The sequence below is a fragment of the Argiope bruennichi genome, chromosome 4 (genome assembly GCF_947563725.1).
Source record: "Argiope bruennichi chromosome 4, qqArgBrue1.1, whole genome shotgun sequence".
NCBI classification, from domain to species: domain Eukaryota; kingdom Metazoa; phylum Arthropoda; class Arachnida; order Araneae; family Araneidae; genus Argiope; species Argiope bruennichi.
The window spans coordinates 46,394,927-46,420,679 of NC_079154.1; the positions used below are offsets into that span (position 1 = coordinate 46,394,927).

The 25,753-nt window shown below is 29.5% G+C and overlaps 1 long non-coding RNA gene across 1 annotated transcript in view; it reads right to left on the minus strand.

Annotated features, from left to right (window-relative positions):
- Positions 1-13,433, minus strand: part of LOC129967029 (uncharacterized) — an 84,472-nt gene extending 71,039 nt beyond the window's left edge. The window contains exon 1 of the long non-coding RNA XR_008784340.1: positions 13,361-13,433. This is a non-coding gene — a long non-coding RNA (uncharacterized LOC129967029). The remainder of the gene's footprint in view (positions 1-13,360) is intronic.
- Positions 13,434-25,753: the final 12,320 nt, after the last annotated feature.

Here is a 25,753-nt window from a genome sequence, read left to right on the forward strand (position 1 = left end):
CCTTTTATAAATTAATAGAACTTTGTTATATCGTCTTCCATATCTACTCTTCAAGAATATTTTAAATTAATTATTACTTTATTATTTTTAGTGCAAGTTCAAAACTGCATGTTCCATTAAGGTAGGTGATAACGTTTAGAAAACAATTTTTGGCGTAAATATAGAATACTTTTTTTAGTTATATAATCTTAATTTCTTGAAAAATATTAATTCTTTGGGAAGTTACATTCAATTTTATGTTTGCCTAATATATTTTTTAATACATTTAATACAAATATTCTAAAATTCTAAATTTTGGTAAAGTTTCCTTACGAAATACCTCATAAACTAAAATGTTAATAATATTTTTTTTCTTACTCTCAATATGCCAGACAGTTTTCGAATATATATATATATATATAATGTAATGATATTTTAAAATTTAATTTAATCCTAATTAATTTCCTAATTTTTTTTAGCCTAATTCAGCCCATGTCAAAGTCATTCTAAAATATTCTCTTATTTACTGATACTATTCCACTTTTTCTTGCTAATCAATTCAAATGAAGCCTTGTAAAAATGATTGCGTCAGCGGTTCCACGTGCCGAGTGAAAGGATAGAGAATCGTTGATGCAAACAGATTCTTCTAAAGGATCCCTCTGTTTCTCTTGTCAAGGTCGACACGTGTGAGAAATTCCAATCGGAATCGACACGTGTCAGAAATCTCATGTTATATAAGATCAGGGATAAAATGTTCAGTTTGCCTTCATTTTTCTTTTTTTCTCTCTGTACTGCGTGTGTGTGCTTGTCGCTCCTGCTTGTATATAATGCGTTCTACTCCAGGATAAAATAAAACGATGTCAAAAAATCGAGTCTCTTCACTGTCGCCAAAATTGCCTTCTGATTGAAAAATTATATGTTATATATTATATTATATTATATATATATATATATATATATATATATATATATATATATATATATATATATGGGGGGTGTCGCTCGTGCTTGTATATAATACGTACTACTCCGGGATGAAATAAAACGATGTCAAAAAATCGAAAGTCTCTTCACTGTCGTCAAAATTGCCTTCTGATTGAAAAAATATATGTTTATATATATTATATATATATATATATATATATGTATATATATATGGGGGGTGCCGCTCGTGCTTGTATATAATACGTACTACTCCGGGATGAAATAAAACGATGTCAAAAAATCGAAAGTCTCTTCACTGTCATCAAAATTGCCTTCTGATTGAAAAAATATATGTTTATATATTATATATATATATATATATATATGTATATATATATGGGGGTGTCGCTCGTGCTTGTATATAATACGTACTACTCCATGATGAAATAAAACGATGTCAAAAAATCGAAAGTCTCTTCACTGTCGTCAAAATTGCCTTCTGATTGAAAAAATATATGTTTATATATTATATATATATATATATATATATATGTATATATATATGGGGGTGTCGCTCGTGCTTGTATATAATACGTACTACTCCATGATGAAATAAAACGATGTCAAAAAATCGAAAGTCTCTTCACTGTCGTCAAAATTGCCTTCTGATTGAAAAAATATATGTGTATATATTATATATATATATGTATATATATATGGGGGGTGTCGCTCGTGCTTGTATATAATACGTACTACTCCGGGATGAAATAAAACGATGTCAAAAAATCGAAAATCTCTTCACTGTCATCAAAATTGCCTTCTGATTGAAAAAATATATGTTTATATTATATATATATATATGTATATATATATGGGGGGTGTCGCTCGTGCTTGTATATAATACGTACTACTCCGGGATGAAATAAAACGATGTCAAAAAATCGAAAGTCTCTTCACTGTCGTCAAAATTGCCTTCTGATTGAAAAAATATATGTTTATATATTATATATATATATGTATATATATATGGGGGGTGTCGCTCGTGCTTGTATATAATACGTACTACTCCGGGATGAAATAAAACGATGTCAAAAAATCGAAAGTCTCTTCACTGTCGTCAAAATTGCCTTCTGATTGAAAAAATATATGTTTATATTATATATATATATATGTATATATATATGGGGGGTGTCGCTCGTGCTTGTATATAATACGTACTACTCCGGGATGAAATAAACGATATCAAAAACTCGAAAGTCTCTTCACTGTCGTCAAAATTGCCTTCTGATTGAAAAAATATATGTGTATATATTATATATATATATGTATATATATATGGGGGGTGTCAGATGATTTGTTCAAAATTTTAAAAATATTTTATGCAATATATATTGCATAATTCCGAAACTAATAAATAAGCTTATTTCTATTCGATCTTTAGATATTGGGTTTTGACAGATAAATAACCTATTTTCCTTTTTTTTCGCACTTTCTTTATCATTAAAACAAATGAAGAATGATTCTAAATGAACAGATTGCTTGTTTTCAAGTTCAGGAATTGCCATGCATGCTGAGAAATCACTATACATAGTTTGAAGAAGGAATGTGCATATAGATTTTAAGTTAAGAAGTTCCTCGGTAGAAAATTCTACCAAAATTAAAAATCATAGGGGAAAAATGCAAAATATCATTAAAAGTGTATTATGAAAACACAAAAGTCATTATAAATTCCTATTTTATGTAGATAATTGCTCCGAAATTAAGAAAATTGAATTAAAAATGTTGATATTTTGGTTTTAAAAAATTATTTTTCAGAGTAGTCACATATCTTAATTAAATTTAAAATTTGAAATGTAAAAAATAAAATATATAACATTGAATTTTTAATTTAATCAATTTAAAATTTAATTTAATTTTAATTTAAAATTTATAAAAATCATTTTTTTATAAAAAAAAATTAAAGCGTGTTTATTTTTGTAAATTGGAAGTAATATTAAATTGATTTTATCCATCAATTGATAATCTATTCTAAAAGAATTGAAAAAAAATAATGGTGATATGAAAGGCTCATTTTATAGTTTAAAGCTCAAAAACATCTTTTTTAATATAAAATTAAAATAAAGGGAAATGTGCTGTAGTGCTAGTAATATACTATAACCATAATTTACCATTATTAAATTATTATAAAATGTTGAGCATCAAAAGCCTTTATCCATTGCAATTGATTAAGCGTTTACTTACTTGTTATCAGCTTTAATTAACAAGCAGAAAACTTTGAAACTATCACGGCGCGCTTAAAAACAACAAAGTTCGAAACAAATTAAAAGGGAGAGAGCACTGTAAAACTTGTCCTGTTTTCCCCTCTGGATTTCCAGCGAACATGGAGAAGGCTGCATCCAGAATTTCCGATTCTTATCGCCCCCGTGGGCTGACATTTATTGTGTTTTAAATTGCCGATAAAGGCCCCATTAAAATCAACGACGTTCCTTTGGATGAGACACCGCTTCATTATCGCATTCTGGGATAATGATAATGAAAGTGCGCGAGCTCTCAACTCGCCGGTGCGAAATTAAAACACTTAAAGAGGTTTTTAAAATTACAAAAATTCGCCACAAACTGCTTTTATGCGAATTTGTATGGCTGAAATAGAGCGGTAGGCGCGATAAAATTGAAATTTAATGTTCTCTGGACCCGGTTTTTTTCTATAACATCAGCAGCGGGAAATAGCCTTTATCGTGTTAGTACAAGTGGTGAATTTCAACGGTGTTGCTATTCCTATTTCACATTATTTGACGTTAATTACTAATTATAAGGTTTAGATCAACAGGCAATGTCCCTTTTTTTAAGGCTCAAATGCATTTCGGTGCAACTCTGATAACGTCAATGTCTGCATTCCCGCGTGGAATAGAATTTGTGATAGGGTAGAGGCTATTTTCTTGACATTAATGTTTGTTTATGATAAAGAACTGCGTCTACCATCTATAAAGGATTAGTCCTGTATTAGTTTGTTACTTAATTATTTCCAACTCATTTTTTTCAGGAGCTATTTTTTTATGTTCACTTGCATTAGTTCTAAGACATGAATAATGATTATTGTTAATAGAAAAATAATGAAAACTATTCAAGATTGGGCCCGTTTTTTGCCAAAGAATAATGATGCTAGTCTTATGGAATAAAAGTAAATGAAATGGAAGTGATAATTATTTATTTATTCTTAAATTTTGAATTTTTCCAAATCATTTTAATAATTATATTATAAGTATTTTGATTAAATAATATTAAGTTTTATAATTATTGTTTAGTTTCCATTCATAAATTTTAAATATGCTCAAGTCTAGGAAGCTATTTGAAATACATAATTGTCTTGCATAATTTTTAACGATGCTTTTCATTGTTGCAATGATTTATCTTTTAGTCACGTAGTCATCAAAATTTGTATTTGCAATTTCATTATTTCATCAAATATTTAATCCTATGAGTTTGTTCCATTATTCCAACAGGAAATCTTCTATTGTTCCAGGACGACATCTTCCACTATTCCAAAATGAATTATTTTATTCTTCTAAGATGAACATCTATACAATTAACGCGCGAAAGAAAGTGCAATCTGAAGACATTGGGTAATTTGAGGATAGATTATTTGGAAAATTACACTTTTAATGTTCCTGTAAAGCTATTTGACTTTAGTCCATTAAGGAGCTTCTTATGCACAAATAACAAATCAGGTGTTAAAGTATTAATATAATATAGCCTCGATATTAACCATAATTTGATATTTACAAATACTTTATTGAGGGAATCATGAGTATCAGATTATGAATTAGTGATTTAATTCTAATTAAACACATCAATATTTTCCCCAAATATGATTGCAAATTCGGCTAAATGCTAATAATATGGTTTACATTATAATTCAATGCATGAGCTATAAAATCTTACATGAAAAATCAATGACGATTGATTGATTGTATGGGCGATTTGGCATCCGCTGGCGATATGAACTGTTACTGACTAATGGATTTCAACCACATTTATTTTCAATATTGGACATTTTGTACTGTGGGCTGCGATAATTTTTCTGAGAGTAGAGGTGACCAAACAGTAAAGTCTGGGCTTTCAGATCCCTTCAATTCTATAAAAGATAAAGTGTATTCTTTGGTTCAGTGCAAATTAACCCGCCAATTAGTTAACTTGGAATTTGCGTAAGTCTGCAGTTAGTATGTTTCTCTCGAACTCTACGATTTCAATAGGATAATGTGTTTACATAATATTATTGTAGCATTCAGTAACATTGTATCCTTATAAGTAAATATAAATGACAAATGGTTTCATTTTAAAGATCTGCATGTAAACATAGTATCTAAATAAAAAAAAAATAAAAAAATTAAAAATGCCATTTGGAGGATTAAACTTACTTCACCTGTCAAACATCTTTACATAATGAAGAAATTTGGTCATTTGGATACTCATAATGTGACACATACATGACGACTTAGATAATTTCAAAAGTATGATTATGTAAGCGTAAATACTTTTCAAAATGGCGATTTTTTTTAAAAAAAAAATTCATTTGGAGGTTTTAACTGACAACAGAAATCGAAGGTCTTTACATAGTGTGGGAATTTTTATTTGGTATAATCTCATAACGTTGCATATAAATGATAAATCATAAGAGAAGTAGGCGTATGTATGTGTAAATATTGCTCTAAATGTAGATTTTTAAAATTCTATCTTTTGGAATGTTAAACTGACATAGGAATCCGAAAGTCTTCCAATAATCAAAGAACGGGAATTTAATATCTTGGTGTCTTTAAGTTTCATTGGATCTCATAATAACTCCCATAGAGCCTTTAACAATTATAGCAATTCAAAAAATTGTTATTTAACTTCCATAAAGCACAGGTATTATTAAGGTACATGAAATCTTCTAAAATTCCCCAAGAGACAACACTGCCATTATTTATAGTAATGACAACGTCCTTTTTGCGGAAGAATTCGCCCCTTGGCTAGCCACATAAGCAGCATTCGTTCAGCATTTATTACAAAGGAATTTCGTCCGAAGATGATATGACGATTAAGAAGGCTATCCGAATGGAAGACCATTTCAGAAAGATGTCCTTCACTTCGTAATCTCATGCCGCTTTCTCCTTATTTGTTATTTTTGCCGGGACAGGAGGATTGCTGTTGATTTGTTGGGACCCATTGAGACGCACCAGTTGATCTCTTTACGCTGCTTGCCCACTTGAAGCACGGGTGGGGATCATATTGCTCGCATTATGTCGAGTTCTCAACCGCATAAGGGGACACCGCTGCAGTTACAATGGGGATATCTACAGTTTTATCTTAATAAAGTATATTATATACATATTATTAGAGAATATATTTGAGTAATATTATATTTTATGTTTTTACTTTCTCGTATACGTAGTATAGGAATCCTCAAAAGATTCGAATTCGAAATTTTAACAATCTTCACATTTTAGATCTCCCTGAAATCGAAAAACACATTTTTGTAAAATCTCCGTCTGTTCTGTCTGTGATAAAAATAACAGAAACCGATTTGAGCTATTTGGTTGAAATTTGGTATACGATCTTTGCATCAAATTAACCTATTTCTATCAAATGTGAAGCAAACTCTGTTCAGAGGGAGTTTGTCTGTCCGGCTATTCTAATATAATTTAACACGATAACGACAAATAGAGAACTAGATAAATAAGATTCAGTACACAGATTTAACATCTATCTAATAAGCTGACACCTGTCAAAATTTTGAGCTAAACCCAACAACATGTTTATTGTCTGTCGGTTTGTATTTTCAGGGACATGAAAAACGCAGCGACTTAAATATAAAGAATTTGATATGGGATCTTGCGGTTACAAATATAACCTTATATCAACTTTTTGTTTCAATCGGTTGCGAAAAAACGTATCGAAAGCATAAATTAGATTTTCGGATTCTATTAACTGCGTGCCAGGGTTTAATCGCCAAAAGAACTAATCAAGGATGACATGATAAATTCAGTAAAAGGGCAGAATTCAAGCCAAAATTAAAAGTTCCGTAACGATTGTACGCCAGTGCCATGCAAGGCGTTCTCTGCCATGACAAGTTTATTAGAGAATATACGAGAAAGTTTTGGAGTGACCACTCCAACAGACTTTTCTATAAATTAGCTAAGGAAATAGATAATTGTGAAAACAATGACATTCCAATGATTAAAGTATGAGAAATTCGGAAACAATAGCATAAAAAGAATTAATGACAATTGGGTAAAATTGTATATCCTTTTTCTCGCCATATTTACCTTTAAAATAGGAAAGAAATTCACTAATCTTATTGTCATCATCGCAAGGGCAAGAAGGAAATGTGACTTGGAGAGCCTTGATCTTCTTTCTAGCTTTGATGTTATACTATTATGGGTACGGTTTTTATTGTTTGCTAATTATTATTTTAAAAATATTTTATAGGACTCATTAACGTGACCTTTGCCACTGTTTTATTTTTACTGTGCATCCTTTCCAAATTATATACATTTTCATAGGTGGAATTGACGTTGCTGACGAATATATGCACAATCTCATCTGATTTTTTTCAAAATTCTATCTGATTTATAATTTCTACAGATGTACACAAGATTATTGGGAGAGATGTTTGCACAATTAATCATATTTAACAAGCTTAATTTATGGTATCGTTTCTCTAATAACTAATATGTTTCAAACCAGAAGGTCAAAGCTTAACGAGTATCGTCAAGGATTAATTTCATGTAGAAGTTATGAACCCATCAATTATTTCTGTAGCCACTAAAATGTTTCGTTTATCACTTGTTTGTAGGTAAAAGCAATTGAACGAAACTCGTATAATTCAAGAATAAAGAATGATTTCATCATTATGTAATAAAAAAAAAGAATTAATTTAAGAATTCATAAAAATATTGATTTTATATATCTAGAAGTCAATTAATATGTTCTCTGAAATAAATATTAGTCAATTAGGGGAGATTCTCGATTCAGTTTTTGCAATAAACCTTTATAGAATAATTTCTATTAAAAATGTAATTAGCATGTCAAATATTTTGCAAGTACATAATTATTCTCTAAACGTTTGAGCCAACAAAATCATATACAGAATGAATGACGAAATGCAATCTTAATTTCTAACGACTCAAATTATATTGATTCGATATCGTTTCTCAATAGTAATTAATAGTAATTTTCCTATATATTATTAACGATGTTATAGACAATTATTCTTATCAGAAAAATAAACTGTGCATATTCAATCCTTGCTTTTTGATTGCTTTAACTTTGCATTGAAATTGCTGTTTGTTGATAATTGGTTACTGACTACATTATCGAATAAATATTTTTAGAAAACAAAAAAATTCCTTTAAAAAATACATATGTTGAATAAGTAGATTCATTTTCCATAGAATAGTAATGCTATTATCTAAAACTTATAAAAGTAATAGAATTTGTGGTAATTGTCCCTAATAAGTAGAAAATATGCAATTGAAATGAAATGATTTATCAATATATATTTATTTATAGACAAAACAAAAGTTGCAAGCTATTTGTGGGAAAAATAAAAAAGATTGACTTCAAATGGAGTTTGAAATAGGATTGAAATGTTGATCTCATGGCTTTAACAATAACGGGACGATTATGTCACTAGTAATACATTTTTAGAATAACAAATACGCCGCTATTTTTGTTATCCAATCAGTATACTTTCACCATTTAAAATAATATTTTTGTCCCCTTTTTATCCATAAAAGAACAAACGTCCTACAAGTTAGGACGTACCAAAATCTCATTGAGATAACAAGGAAGTAAACTACCCTATTTGTATATGTCAATCTGTTATATCTTTACTTCTTCGTATAGGAAGCATAAGAATAGAAAATATTGTAATCGTCGAAAAATTCGACTGCGAGATTTTGACGAAAATCCAAGTTTTAGATTTCCCAGATTCCAAAAAATGCATTGGAATTATTTCTGAATATCTGTTTGGAATTATTTTTTATCGTGTCTGCATAACTCAAAACAACTTTGAGACAGGCGGATGAAATTTGATAAATATTCTCAAGCCTAAATCTGTAGATTTCAATCAAAATATGAAATCCATTCAGAGTAAGTATGTCTGTCCAGCTGTTTGAATATAAGTTAAAACGATAAATACAAAATGAACGGAATTAGTTGAATGAAATTTCGTACACAGATTTATCATCTAAAGTGTAAAGATATTTCAAATTTGAATCGAAATCCGACAAAGAATAACTGTCCGTCAGTCTGTACTTCTAGAGGCATGTAAACGTGATAGCTCAAACGCAATGACTTAAATGCATGTAATTTCGAATGTGATTTTGTAATTATAGTTTTGTATCAAATTTTTTCTTCAATTGGTCGGGGAAAAAAAAGAATCTAAAATATACATTTGATTTTCTGGTATTTGTGTACATACAACATCCCATGAAGTATTTGCTAAAGACAATACTCTAATAGGCTCTTTCTTAACTATTTTTCGCTAATATATACAAATATGCATTTATGAGAAAATATGCTAGAATAAAGCTTCGACCATTTCATTTTTTTTAGTAAAGGAGTCTTCAACTGATACATCACTAATTTTTACTGCAAGTGTATACAATCCAATAAACAACTCTTAAAACAAAAACAAATAATTGCTGTAAAGAAAGTTTCACTTCAAAGAGCAAGTTTAAATTACGGGCAAGAATTTTATTTATGCTTTTTGATACACATCATATTATTTGTCTTATAGCGGTTATCAAATATGTTTTTCATATACTATTATGATTAATTTTCAGTAAAGTCTATATCGCCATCCTAATTATGTTTTGGTGATATGTATTTCTACAAAATTAGCCATAATGGTGTTACATACGTAACCTAATTGGCTTTTTATAGCCAAATATATCTTACCTGAAAGAGTTAAGTAAAGAACTGAGCTCACAAATCATAATACATCCAAATAATATTTAGACATCAAAGGAAACTTCCAATAATTATTAGGAAAGAAAACATAAATACTTTTTATTAAATTTCGTTCTTTGAACTAGATGCTTCAAAGAACGAAATTCAAAAACCATAGATAATCCGTCACTTCATAATTCATTTGCTTTTTCAGATATTCATAAAAATTCGCTCCAATTCCTAAAAATTTATCGAAAATCATTTTTAAATCTGCAAATTATCATTAACATTAGAAGAGGCTGCGTAAAATAACATCACTTAGCAATTTTTCACATACTAGGGTATTAACAATCAAAGAATTCATACCAAAAAATATTTAAAAAGATCTTGTAATTTCTATGCACTTCGATAAATATACGTTTCTATTTACATTGAATTCACTGCACACGTTTGAATAAAAACAAAATAATCAGCTACAATTTTTGAATTAAAGTTTCAACAAAAATTTATTAGATTCCATCCAAATATTTTCTCATATCATTTAAAGTCTGTAATTAGCATCTTACATGCCCTTAATTCCAAAAGATTGTTAAATTCAAAAATAAGTCTGAAATATTCATGTTTACACAATCAATGTTAAAATATATCCAATCAAATACGAACTTTGACACGAACCTTTCAAAAGCTGAAAATAATCAATATCTCTTAAATTTAAGCTGTAAAAAGGAGCATTCTTCTCGCCAAAGAGCATGCAAATTTTTCGCACAAAGCAAGCCGAAAACAACTTCAAGTGCTCTAGAAACGCACTTAGTAGCAATCCCCGTCTCCCATTATCTTCCTGCTAGCATGTAAAAAAAATCGCCAAGAAAGGCATCAAGAAAGGACGAGAAAAAGAAAAGCTAGCAGGCCAAGTAAAAGAGAACGGGAAAAAAAAATGACGATATTGCCTGTTGATCCCTGGGCTTTATACTCCCGCCTTCATTCCAGCCTCCCCTCGACCCCCACATTGTTTCAGGAGGCTCCGTGGAGATACTGCGAGAGAAGAAAGGCTGTACAAGATGCTGCCACATGACAAAAGTCACCTTTCGATGATATTTAGAAGTAAATGCCTTTCTCGTTTGATGGAGGGTGGTGTGAAGGATTCAAGGGGGTGACTGAACGATGCCATCCCTCAGAACGAGAACGAAAATGTACTTTTGGAGTTTTTCCGAATCGACAAGTTCTTCTCTGGAAGTATGGGTGGCTGTCACCTTTTCCCGTTCAGTGCCCGGGGAGGGTTTAATGGAATATTTTGTCGAGGGTTTTCCTGCCCGAGGAGGAAGGGATATCGATTTTGTAATGGCCCGGCTGCCATGTAGAGTGGCTGGTAATAAGAGGCAGTTAAGTTGAACGATACTTCTATTCAGGATTCTGGAATATAATTTGATAGTCAGATCAAGTGATTAAACGTCAATTTAATGAACTCTGATAAAGAGTGTGAGATATTTATTCGAATATTCTTTCTTGAATTAAATTTGAAGTCACTTTAATCAAAGCTTCGAAATATTCAAAACATACAATATTGATAAATAGTTTTGATTTCTTACAGGTATTGTGCAGCTATCATAGTATTACTAGGATTACAGATCCTAGATCCTGGCTTCATCTGTGCCTTAAAAACTACCGCAAGGAGCAGATGCTCATTAATGTTTTAGATAAAAGCTATGGTGTAATGAGTCAATAATGGGGAATAAGTTCAACAACCTTATTCAACCATGATCTAGAATCACGAAACTTGTCCATAATAATCGAAACAATATCACAAATAAGATTACTGCTTTGTGCAGACAATTCAAAAATATGCAAGCAATCAATTATTTGACAGACAAATATTATTTCCGCTTATAATTAACTCTCTAACTTTCGTGATAACTGTAACCATATAAGCACTGTAAGAAATTCATCTCGGCAGTCAACATGCTAAAAGGATCATTTTTTACATAAAGAAATGCGATTCGATTATACAATTAGATGTATTTCCATCACAATGAAGTTTTAGTAATCTATATTAATTACTTGAAAATATGATTCCAAACAACGTAAATCCAATAATCAGAATATATACTGATTTTTATGAAGCGCTAACCTGTTACTCTGGAAGGCAGATGATGATGGTTACTCTGTAAGGTAGATGAACATGTTGTAGAGAATAATAGTATTGAAATGATACAAAGCTTGCTTGAATTAATAGTCATTAAAAATTGGCGTTCTCGAATTTAATATCATCAAGTATCAGAGGTCATCAAAAGCAAAAGCATAGAAAATAAAACATTTTACCTCTCATTTGACTGCATTTAGATATTCTTATGTGTAATATATTTAAAAAAATGGTAGCAATAAGAGCAATGTTATCAATAGAAAATCAAATGAGGACAAGATGATATTTATTATATTTAGAAATCATCCTGCACAAAATATATAACCATACTGAATTATTCGTGGAACAGAGGTAACAAAAAAGACTATTTTTACTATATTTAATGTTACTTGATAATTGATAGCAGTTTATTATTGGTTATTGATCAACAAATATCAATTTGTTGATCGATACTTGATCATGGATTGCTTGTAATGATGTATTCTTAAATTAGAATAAGAATGGGCTTAGCACTTAAATCCCTCTATTCCAAAATGACATGCCATCAATAGACAGGGTGAAGCATGTTAACATGACATATGCTGTTGCCAATTTCTTTTATTAATATTTAATACTCCTTGGGAATCAAAATCTAATTAGATGCTTATGATGCTTTGCCGGTCACAATAGCAAGTTAAATTCCTTAAAAGACAACGTAATTGCTTTGATTAATTCCCACAATTAGTAGCCATGATACCAATTAAAGTTTTAGTATATTGTGTGATTAAAAAAATGTATTTTATGTATTTTAATCTTAACTATTCGTATAATCCAATATTCTCGTATCAGCGCCAGTGATATGAGAAAGATTAATTTGGTTCAGTATTAAAATTCCTTTTTTGATTGTTTCTTGCAAAAATGCATAGAATTATTTATATTTTCAATATATTTAAAACGCAAAGTCGAAGTAAAAGAGAATGCTGGGAATAAATATAGTGTGCAATGGCAATTTCAGATTACATTTTTCAGATTTTTTTTTTTTTTAAACAAAGGGAACCCATCATTGAATATATGAATGAATCTTTGCTATTGCATAATACAAATTCATACTTATTGTTAACTTAATCAGTAAAAAAACTTAGTATGGAGATAAAATGAGCAGAATACAATGCGCCATGAATGAATTTAAAATGCACAATTATATCTCATGGGCATGCTTGAGAAATACACATCATTTCCATGGCATAAAAGTACCAGTATTTTAGCATCCATGACATAAAAGTTTAGACAATATTGTTTCAGATTAGCGAACATATTTCAAGATATTCCATTAATAATTTATCTTGTATCTTGTTTAGAATTAGATAAATGTCGAATTATGTGTCACAGAGACGCATAAGAAATACTCACCATATCTTCTCCATTGCATGGAGGTTGTTGTAACTTGGTGATTAAATCTTGGCATTGCGGTTTAGGATACGAGATCTGATTCCCTACATAATTCACCGAGTGTGTAAGGTTGGGGTAAAGTAAAATTACCATTGTGAATTCAGAGTCCTTAGAATCTTTAGAGTTGAGTAAAGCATAAAGTTTATTTATGTGATTTTGCAGTATATATTTTTTCCTGTGCAGTCCGTTCAAAAGCAGCTATTCTTGATTCACAAAGAAGCATTAATCTTAAAGAACAGAAACACTCTTGCAGAAGGTAAAGAATAAGTGCTATATAAATGAATTAATGAATTCCTAATTTGAATGAGACACAATTACCAGAATCTTGAATCTGTTTCTCCCAAAATATATGTCCATTAATCTATGCAATTTTTTTAAAAATCATGCAATTATTATCTTCATTCCCTTTTTTTTTTCTTTTTTTGTTCAATATTATTCTTTTGTTTAGTCTAAAAGGTATTTGTATTTTTCACCAATCACTTAACTATTAGATCCATGCTTTATATTAGCATCTAATTATTACTTCTCAAATCTATAAAAGGAATTATACCTATAAAGGATTCTAAGACGCTGAGACACTCAAATCTATAAAGGATTCTAAGGCGCTATAATCCGATTCTAAAACTACCAGGAACACTTTAAATATTCTAGGATTAATTGAATCACCTCGGTAGCAGATGATCAAAACGGAAGGCGTCTAATTGAATAAGAAACACAAGGCAAGACAGTTATAGAGTTGGAAAGAGCCAATATCTATGCATATTATATTTTTTTTTAATTTTGTTTTACTTATAAGTTAATTTTCAAAATTACAAATTATGCGGTGTAAAGTTTTAATGAGCGAAAATAAAAAAGATAATAGAGTACATTGCTAGCACAAAGTCAGAGGTTTAACAAAACTAATTTTTTCAGAAAGGATAATCTGGAACTTTTTAGATAATATTTTATTCTACACAATAAGTACAGGGATCATATCTAATGATACATCTGTAGCTGTTGCATGTGAAATAAAAACACACACACACACAAAACGATTTAAAAAAAGAACAATAAATCATACCAAAATGGGCGAAGCTACAAACCTTCCAACTAAAACCTTACAATTCTGCTGTCAAGAGGGGATCTATTTCCAGCAAAAGAGAAACAAAAAAAAGAGAATAAAAAAATGTTTCGGTTTTAAATCCCTTATTTAGAAAAGAGGCTCTGTAATCGTAACCAATTGCTATTATCCCTCATCGTTACCCCCCTAAAATTCCCCTCCCCCCCCCTCCATTCTCTCCTCAGTCACTATTAGATAATTATCAGTTGTCGTCCTCGGCTCTGTGGATCCATTCATCAGGAGATCTCATGACTGTCAGTTTTAATCCTTCAATCGCAGTTTCGCAGAAATCTCGAAAAATACCCCCAGCGAATTCATACCCCCCCCTTCCAAGTAGAATTCCCTTCATATCCGATAGTGATAGACTTTGTTGCCTCCCCCCACCCCAGCCGTCGCTCCATAAATGCGTGTCGCAGACAGATTGCGTGTGCATATCCAGCGCGCACGGTTCCTGTCATACGAACTTGTTGAAAACACGTGTTGGGGTCCCTACATCCTCGTTAGCGTGGGCCATAGACGGGGTAAGATAAGGTGATGGAAAGTGCGGGCAGGTGATTTGCTTTTTTCAAAAAGTGGGTGATATGTTTCCGTATCATCTGCTTTTCTTTTTTCGGAGAGAGCTTTCAATGCAAAGTTTGTTTGATATTTAAACATACGGGAGAGAACTTCAGCTGTTGAATTCACAGCTATAAGGTATTTCCAAAAAATTAAGTCTTGTAAAAAAAGTTTTTTTTTTTAATATTATTTACAAAAACCTGACAAATTTTGTGGATTACAAAAATTTATAATTTGCATATGTTTGGAAGACCCTAAGTCAACTTTAAAAACATGTTCATAATTATCTCTATGTTGAATAGATATAATTTTTTTTGCATAATTTTTTCGAATCATGGTTAAATAAAAGTCTTTTTATTACAATTATAGGAAATCTCATTCTATTATAATCTTTTCAAACATTATACTTCCTTTAGATCTATTTTTATTTATTTCTGGAGAATGGTGTCCTTTTAACCCTCCAGCTAATTATCCAGCGTTTTCTGCTAGTTGTCAATCAATCCATTTTCTATTGCATTCCGCGTTTTTTGCAGTTTAATGTGTTTATACTTACGATTACAAATTTTTATTATATCATATTATTATCAGTTCACTTTGTTTGAAAAATATTTGAACTTATTTGCAAATGTCGCATCTAAATAGTGATTTTTAAAAATTACGTAGTCAGAGGATTAAGAACTATTTATAATGAAAAGTACCGTGATTGTATTCATAAATTTTCAAACGATTCAATTTTTATTATTTTTTTAAATTTACATGTATTAAAATTCAAACATGTTCATTGTAAATATTGAACCTTTACTCGTACATTGTTTAAATTTGGAACGATTTTAATTAAAATTCATTTCTGAACGTTTCAACTTTTTACTAACAAAACATCAAGGAACCCATTTGTTATGCTATTAGAAAACCAATGTGTTTGGGCAATTTTATAATGAAAACCGCTAATTCTTTCCGTAAAAATCTGACATCAGATAATATCCTAAATTTCAAAGTAAACCTTCTTTATCAACTATTTAGTTTCGTAGATGTTCTCTGCCGAAAAAGTCCCAATCAAAATTTCAACAACATTTAATTCCTTGGCCCAAGAATTTATTTAACTTTCTAATTAGCTAACACAGTCTATTTAAAAAATTTACTACAAATAAAAAAATATCAGCACAACAAATATAATATATGTACTTAAGAATATCCTTGCAATTATTTTTTTTATTTAAACTAATCGCTACTTTAATTTAATTCCAGATTTAAATACCTGAAATTCAGCAAACTGATGCACTTATATGTGAGTTGTTACATATAAGTAATTGCATATTCACTAAAATAAATTCATTATCTGAAATATGCATCATGTATCAATGTAAAACATACGTTTAGAAAATGCTAAATATATATATATATATATATATATAAGACATTGAAGTTTTCCTAAATATTAGTCGATGAATTTTACAGAAATCGATCTGCCAGTATTCTTGCGAAGCGAAAATTCATTATTTAATCCACCTCGGGGTTTGAATCTCTCAATAGTTTAATATGAAATGTCTGGAGCACAAAATTTAGCAACCATTGCGTAAAAATGGCTATAGGACCTTGTTTTTAAACAAGGTTTATGTAGGATAAATAAGAATTAAAATATATACTTTGTACAGCTACTTATTCAACTTTTAACCGCATTGAAAACCTGAAAACATTTTTCTTCTTTTCATTCATTTTCGATAAATAATTTCAAGATGATTTTGACTCTATTCAAAATCGGAAAAATTATGTATGCGGTCTTAACGTTTTTCAGTTAAAGCTAGTGTCATAATATTACCTTCGAATTATGTGAAAAATTTCCCTTTGTCCGAAAAAAAACTCATATTTTATCTTCTGATTCTTAATTTTACAACTATATCAATGATATTTCTCTGAATATATATAAAAAAATGTACAAATGTATCACTGAAAAATTTATACTATGTAATAGTAATGCTTTAAAAATTTTTTAGTCCAACAAATATGCAGAAATTTTAATTTTACATTCAATTTTTATCAAAATAGCATCAACAAAAAAAATAATTCAGTGTGTTCTTTGCTTTTATGAATATAAATCAGTAATTACTATCCAATATCTGTTTTCAAACTATATTAAGTACATAGCGTTTAAACTTCAATTGAAGATACTGAAAAACTCAAATCTGCCATATAGATGTTGTGCCTATTGTGACAGCCGAAATATGGAACAATACTTGGTGTTAATTGATACACCGCTTTCACATTCTTCGAGTTATCATCAGAATTTACTGATCATAAAAGTCTTTTTAATAAATCTCAGGAACCAACTATAAAATAATTGTATTTTTTTAACTAGGGAAAAACTTTGTGACTTCCCTGTATATTGGTTGCAGGCTAAATCCCATTACTCGCAACAGCTGTAAACTTTTTGCACAGAAAAATTATGCATTTTTCTGTACAAAAAGTCGTATTTATCATGCGGTATAAATTCCTGAGTTTCATCAACTATAACATAACCCATTAATGATCTACAGTAATTATCCATGAACCCTCGATAATAAGGTAAAGGATAGGGCAAAATGAGATTATGTGCTAAATTTTCGAAGCATAGCTGAAATAACACGAATGCAAGTACGTCGTATACCTCGACCTGGTTCTATAGACCTTCATTTCATCAATGGTACCATAACGTTCCTGTGTCACTATATCTTTCATGAACTTCTATAGTTGAACTGTACATAACCTGGTGTTATATTATTTTTCGCCGTAAAAAAAGGACCCTTTGAATCATTAATAAATTTATCACTACTGAAACTCAATAATAAATACTGAATGATAAATACAACCTCGTAAACAGAAGAGCCATTGTTTGGTTGAGATTGCGAGGAAAAATGGAACTTGGTGACTACTTTTGTAGAATGGAAACCATATGTGTAGTTTATCAATATGGAAAACAATAATTAATGAGTTTTTATACTCATTTTTAATATTTTGATGTTTTTTACTTCAGCTCCCATATCATTCTACTTATATGTTTTGTTAGCTCCATTGTATTCAATACAAATATGTATTAATTATCAAGCATTTATTTATTTATGCATTTATTACATTTTTATTTTCTGTTATAGTAGAACAGAGAAAGTATAGTAATCGTCAAGAATTCGAACTCGAGACTTGGACGAATATCCACGTTTTACACCTCCCTTGATTAGAAAAACATACTTTTAGAAACAAGAAATTAGGAATATGGTCCTTATACCGAATTTTCGAATTTCTATCAAACTTTGAGCGGGTTCCGTTTTGAGGAAGTCCGTCTGTCCGATCATTCTAATAGAAGTTAACACGCTCATTACAAAACGAAGAGAATCAGATAGATAATATCAGGTGAACATATTTAACATCTATAATGAAAATGCCTATTCAATGTTAAACCAAATCCAACCACGGGTTCACAGTCTGTTGGACTGTAATGTCAGAAATATGCAAAAGCGATAATTTAAAAACACAATAACTTAAATATATCAAATTTCTATGGGATTTTGTGACTACAAGTGCAGTTTTGTTTCAAATTTTTATTTCAATCGGTTGGGAAAAACGTGTTTAAAACACAAATTCGCTTTTTGGATACTATTAACATATTCAAGGGATTAATAGGGAAGGATGACACGATAATTTCAGTAAAAATGCTACTCTCACGCCAAAAATGAATCTTTTGTAACTATTGTAAGCCAGTGACATGTAAGGCGTTCTCTGGCAAGACAAGTTTATTACATAGTATACGAGAAAGTTTTTGGAAGACAAAATCCTCTGGTTTATGCATTATTTATTTATAAACAATTCAAGTTACTATCGTTATACAATTTTTATATTAAAACTTTTCAAGTAATATTATTTTCATTTCATTAAAATACCGGACAATATTTTGTTTCACGATGCAAACAAAAGTATCTTCGCGAAAAGAATCAATATTTAAACCCAGCCTGGTTTTAAACAACTGTAATCGCATTCTAAATTCAAAACAATTCAGTCGGTTTGAAAGATATGCTAATAAATATAAAATAACCGCAAGGAAATACACATTTCTATCTACATTCCATTTCCCCCTATATATTATAGCTCTCGTGTGCAACCGCCAGGCCAATCCATCTTCCCATCGAAAGTGAAAGAGAAATAATGAAAACCAATGCATTTTCTTTGTTTCTTGAAGCAAAATCAGAGCCGATGTTTGATATGCCGTCACGCAACATCAACCAGGAAGGAAGGGCGGGAGGGGAAAAAAATTAAATCCGAATATGAAATTGGAAACGCAGATTTCCAGCCCTCCCGGATTCTCCGAGCCAGCTGTTGCATGCGTGTTGATTTCGCAACACGTGCTCTACTGCTGATACGAACATTTCCGAGTGACTCAGACACCTCTTTCCCCCTCGTGCGTCATCCCCTGCCCTACTCTCCCACCCTGGGTCTTAGGGGGAGGGGTAGATTTGTGTGAGCACCCTGTGCACCGAAATCGCTAGCACGCGCCACAGTTAAGACCACTTTGCAAGATACTGGCCCAGATAGATCTTGTGAGCACTTTTTTTTCTAACTTTTTTTTGGAAAGATGTTAACATTTATGCCTGGAACTTTCAATTTTTTTTTCGAAGAAAACAGTCAAGTCGTCAGATTTCTTGAAAACAAGTAAGATAAATAAAATCTGTCTGTTATCAATAAATATAGAATTATACGGTGTAATTATTTTCTTTGGCTTTTTTTTTCCTTGCTTTTCTTTTTATATTTATATGAACCTCCTATGCATCGAAATTGCTAGCAGACGTCACAGTTAAGACCACTTTGCAAGATACTGGCATAGATCTTGTGCGCACTTTTTTTTTCTTCCCTCTTTTTTAGAAAGTTGTTGGAATTTACGTTTTAAGTGGCCATTTTGATTTTTTTTTTTTTTTCGAAAAACACTGTAGAGTTGTTAGTTTTAACAAATAAATAAGATAAATAAAATCTTTTTTTAATGAATATAGAATTATGTTAATATTTAATTACATAAATGTTTTCTTTTAGTTTTTTTTTTTAATTTGTGTTTTACAACTATTCATAATTATGTTCTTTTTGTAAAGCGTCTCTATGTCATTAAATTCAAATTTTTCTATAAGAAATGGATGAAATTAACAGTGTGGGAATAATCCCTAAAATTTTCCATTCATTTTTTCGAATCATATTTTTTAAAAACTTTTGCAACTGTGTTCATTTTTACGATGATTTTTTTCATATAATACAAAACAGGGCAAAGGTAAATTATGTTTAATGCTGTATAGTTTACATATCACCATTTAATGTCCTCCGTACATAAAACCTTTTGATGTTTTACTGTCATTTCAGATGGATATGAAATAGAGTGAAATGAAATGGGCAGAGGACGAATCCATAATAATAGTAAACTCTACGAAATTTATTAACTGATATTTCTTAAATATCATTTCTCATGAAAGATTTTAGATTTATTTCAGGGATTAAAAATTATTGATTACTGGTATTTTGTTCGGGAAAAAAAACTGCTTTTCTTTTTCCTGAGAAACTGCCGTATTAAACAATTAAACAAGATTTTTTTAAAATTTTTGCAAATATAAATGTAAGAATAGAAAGAATTGTTTACATTAAAGAATTCGAACTCGACATTTTGAACAAACTTCACGTTTGAGTCGAGTCCAATCCTCTCAGCTCGAAAAATGCATTTCAGAAATTATCAATCTATCTGCCAAGCGTTTTACCTTTTTGTGAGCAGTATAATTACAAAACGTTATTAAATAAATTTAGATGAAATTTGTCTATCAGTTCAAACAAGTTCAAGTGAATTTGATAATGACTAAAACAAAAATCTAAATAAATAAAATGTAGAATACAATTTTAGTATTTAAAGAATAGATTCACGTAAGTTTTTAAATCAAATTCGTCATGGGGTTCACCGTTTTTCATTCCGTCTATGCGCATATATGTAAACACAATAATTCATGCTGCTGTAACTAAGCGCAATTTATATAAATGAAATAAGCATGTGGCATTATAATAAATATTGTAGCTCTTGTCATATTTTGGTTTTTATCAATATGAAAAAAAGACTTCTAAAATACATACTTATCGCTCCATACTAGAAGCACAAAACGCTCATATGTGGTACGTTGAAAATAAAAATCGGAGCTATCTGGCTTTCACTGCCTTATTTTAAGTCCACAATTTTTATACAAGATGGGGAAAGGAGAGCAACATCATTATCAGTAAACATACAAAAAGTATCGAAAATCACAGGTTTTTTTTCCTTATTATTTCTCTCATTTTTCAATATTTCCTGTAGTTCCTATCTAAATAAAATAAAAAACAAGGTTCATCTTTCTGTAATAACTAATTTAAAAATTGAAAATTTTCTTTTATCAAAATAAATGGACAATTACAGCCATATAATTTCTTTTTCTTTCATCATTTTCATTGCAATTAAATATTTATTTCTGAAAAACCCCTTGAAAAATCTATTTTTATATCTCCTGATTATTGAAAATAAAACCATACCAACCAATAATATCCCTTTCAACCCACCCGGATCGAAATGATCCGGGTTTCGAATCATCAGGATGCTCAACAGCATAGGTGGGAATTATGGTTAAGTCCTAAGATTCATCACCAACCACGATAAAATCCCACCGCAGGAGGCACGTCCCGTCATCGTTAGGGGGTAGCCGCTCCCATACTACTTTTGTACCCACCATGGCGGCCAACACCAATCACCATACCGGCTTATGATTTCCATATTTGAGGTATCCCCCTCAGAGGGATAAGATAAAACCGTATGACGCCTCCGATTTCCAATAAAAGAATAAAAAATAATCTCGGATTTAAATCAGCAAAAAAAAAATCTCACTTCTCAACCTATCTCACTGACGTAAAATGTTTTGATTTTATAAACCTTTTCCTAATTATTCACTCTTCACTTCGAATTATAACATACTGAAATACCCCAATGAGACAAGAAGATGATTTTCCTTCATAATACTGGTAGCTTGTAGTAGGTTCGATAATATTCCATAAGCGATGGCATCGTAAGTTCATATCATTTTATCCACGAAACTTGTTTGGTTTCAATATATAAGGCTATAGATAATTTCTAATATTTAGCACTCCATCCTTCAATTCATCTTCGGAAAAGCAAGAATATTCATAAAAATTGCTAGGCATGAAGTCGTCGATATCTTAAAATATAGGGAGACCATGTCAACGATAAGACACAGTGAAAAAGTAATTCGACAGCCATAATTGCACATACAGTACGGTAATTTATGCTGTGTGTCATGACTTCAAATATATATATATATAATATAATCCTGAGATCTCGGGAAACTCCAAAGCGGTTTAGCTACTATTTCTTAGAAAAAATTGAAAGGAAGATAAAGTATAATTAACATTTCACTAAGACATACTGAATGGTTATTATAAATATGATTTATTTTTGAAAATAATTCATTTCTTTTCATATTTTGGGTTCTGAATAAAAGGTTTTGGAAAAAAATATAGTTTCGCTTTAATAGTAATAAAAGTTTAATTATAATAATTAAATATAGTTTTTTTAATTAAAAGAAATGGTAATGGAAAAATTTAAAGAAGAAATCTAAAAAAATCTTCCGAAAGCTTCTTTTTACTTAAGGATAAGAAGAAATACAAATATTATTCGGAACGATTTTCATCAGAAAATATTGATAACAGAAATTACATGAGTGATTTTTATCAAACTTCAAATACAAGAATGTTGATTGTAAATAGCTGATATCGTAATAAATAAACTTTATATAGAACCAAATCATGGATTTTGAACCAATATTAGGTATATATTAGGTGTGGAATGTTTTTGATCTTCTGGAATAATGGATCTTGATTCGACAAAATTGTGATAAGCGTTAATCTTTATCATATTAAGAACATCTCCAGTATTAGATATTCCACGTCAGCATTCAAAACATAGTTTTTAAAAAATCAACAAATGCTCATGATACTTCAGAAAAGCTGCTTTAATGATGAAAAGTTTAATGTAAATATTTTACCATTGTTTAAGGATGAAGTTGTTTCGAAACAAAATTAGTTGATGCTATGAAACGTATCTTGAAATAGCTTAAGGAAATCAAAAAATTGGTTTTTAAAAATTAAACTGTAGTTCGCCTTCGATGTGCAATGCCGATATAAATGTGAAATTCAAAAATGAAACACATTTCCAGCATGCTACAATAAACTTGGCAAATGACGAAGATAAGTTTTATGATACAATTTTAATTTGTATTTTCGGTGATATTTATACAAACTTTTCATTTAAAATAAATAAAAGAGTTTCATTCAAATTTAAAATAAAATTCTATTGTTTCACACGATTTTTTGCTACTTAAAATCATTTAATCAGCTAAATAAAAATGTTTTATCATAAGCAAAATATGTTTATCTGTTATATAAAGATCAACTGTATTATTATTGCCTATGACAGAAAATGCCTTCTTTAATTATTCATATTTTCACCTCTATGTTTAAATGAGTAATAAAGTTGATAAAATTCAATAAAACTTTAGCAAACTTATTTACATTTTTCGAGGAAAAAAGATAATTACAAACTTCTTTGAAAAATCTATTGAATATTTCATTAAATAGTATATATGATTCATCAATAAATGTCTTGTACAAATTACTATCAAATTATACCACTTCAAATTAATATCCCATTCATATTATTTATCCCATGATTGGAAATTTATGCTATAGTTTGAATATTCAATTTCATTGAAAAATTTAAACTTTCCTTAGTTTTACTCTATTTTAGTGTTTTATAAATTTATTGTAAAAATAAATATTAGAGAATGTTATAAAAAATACAACATATTATATATAAATAATACTAATATGTAAAAAATGCTACGCAATCATCATCACAAGAAAATTATTTATAAATAATCACGTGTTTTAGATGGAATTCTGTACAGTAATTTTACACCCTGTAAAATATTCTGTACAGTAATATTCAGATTTATGACATCTTGATAAACATAAGTTTACAAATATGCTATAGTCAATATTATGGAAAAATTATAATTATTGAAGATGATGAAGTTTGGAAATTATTATCATACCTAAATAGACCTAAAAACAACTTTTATAATCAAAGAATTATTATAATTTTGATGGAAGAAATGAGGTTTCAAAACGATGATACAAATGAATCATTCTGGTTTAATAAGAATCATAAAATAAATTGTAATAGACTCAGTATGCTCATTTCTTCGTTCATTTACATGCTTCTATGTCTTGGGCATTTTATCATCATAAAAATGAAAGACAAAAGATGCCATTGTTTAAATTCAGCTGCCGTTTTACGTTAATGTAACTCAGAAAAAAAAAGAAATTAACTAACATCGGCGTTGAAAAAAGATATTTCTCTCGCTTTATGAGCATATTGTCATAACGGTAATATATACCAGTCTAACAGCTTTTCGTTTCTAAATCATAAACTGAAAAAAGGTGTAAGAACCATTAACATTTAGCATGCAATACAAGGAAATGAATGCTATTTTCTATCCATATTTAGTATAAGTGAACACTAAACAATTTCAGTAATAAAACGAAGAACAAAAGAATATGGTCTAGACATGGAAATTGCGAAAATAATTTTTCTCTGGGCTGTCATTTCACTAGTGAGAATTACAATTATTGCAATAAACTCAAAACACATACTCTCAGAAAGGATATGGAATATTTTAGTGTTATATAAATTTGAATATATTTGATAAAATTTCCACTGTGAATTACAAAATTATTAGGTAGCTTATTTCATTCTTTATGTAAATCTGTAAATCAAAGATTCAATCCAATCAAAGCGAATAAAATATTTCTACCGATGTTATTTAAATATAAATTCTACCTAGTTTAAATAATCCCCCCAAAATAGTTAAAATAAGAAAAATGAAGAAAAAAAATAGCCTACGTTTAAAAGAAACGGTTTTCAATGAACAAATCTATTCAATTTATTTCCTAAAGTAAACTGATAAATGAATAGACGCCAGTATCATAGATAATGTACAGACAAACGGTACGAAATATATGCATCTCTCAAAATGCAGTAATTACATAAATTGCAGTTTTAAGAAGCAAATTAAAACAAGAAAATATTCATGTAATTATTTACCTGGCTTTTTTAATTTCATTTATAGATTCAGAATTTATACATTTTAGAATTCATTGTCATCCAACACAAGGTAAAAAGATATGATTATTATCGAAGTATTTGTAGATTTTCTAAACACAAATTAATAAATCTATACTGTAATCAGTTAATTACATCTACCTTCAAATAAATGATGAACAAAATCCATTGGTTGGTAAAATATTATTTCGTTAATTATTAATAATGTCAATTTTAATCAGTCGCTTGTTACTATTTATTAATATAAATTATACTAAATGGTTTTATGAATATTGTGTGATTGTTTTCATAACATTCATGACATAACTTCTTTGTTTTATTATCCATTATCATTTAACCAAATCTAATATGTATTTTTATATAACATTTTTTTTATTCATTATCATTTAACCAAATCTAATATGTATTTTTTATATAACATTGTTTTTTTACTAGCCATTATCATTTAACCAAATCTAATCTGTATTTTTATATAACATTGTTTTTTTAT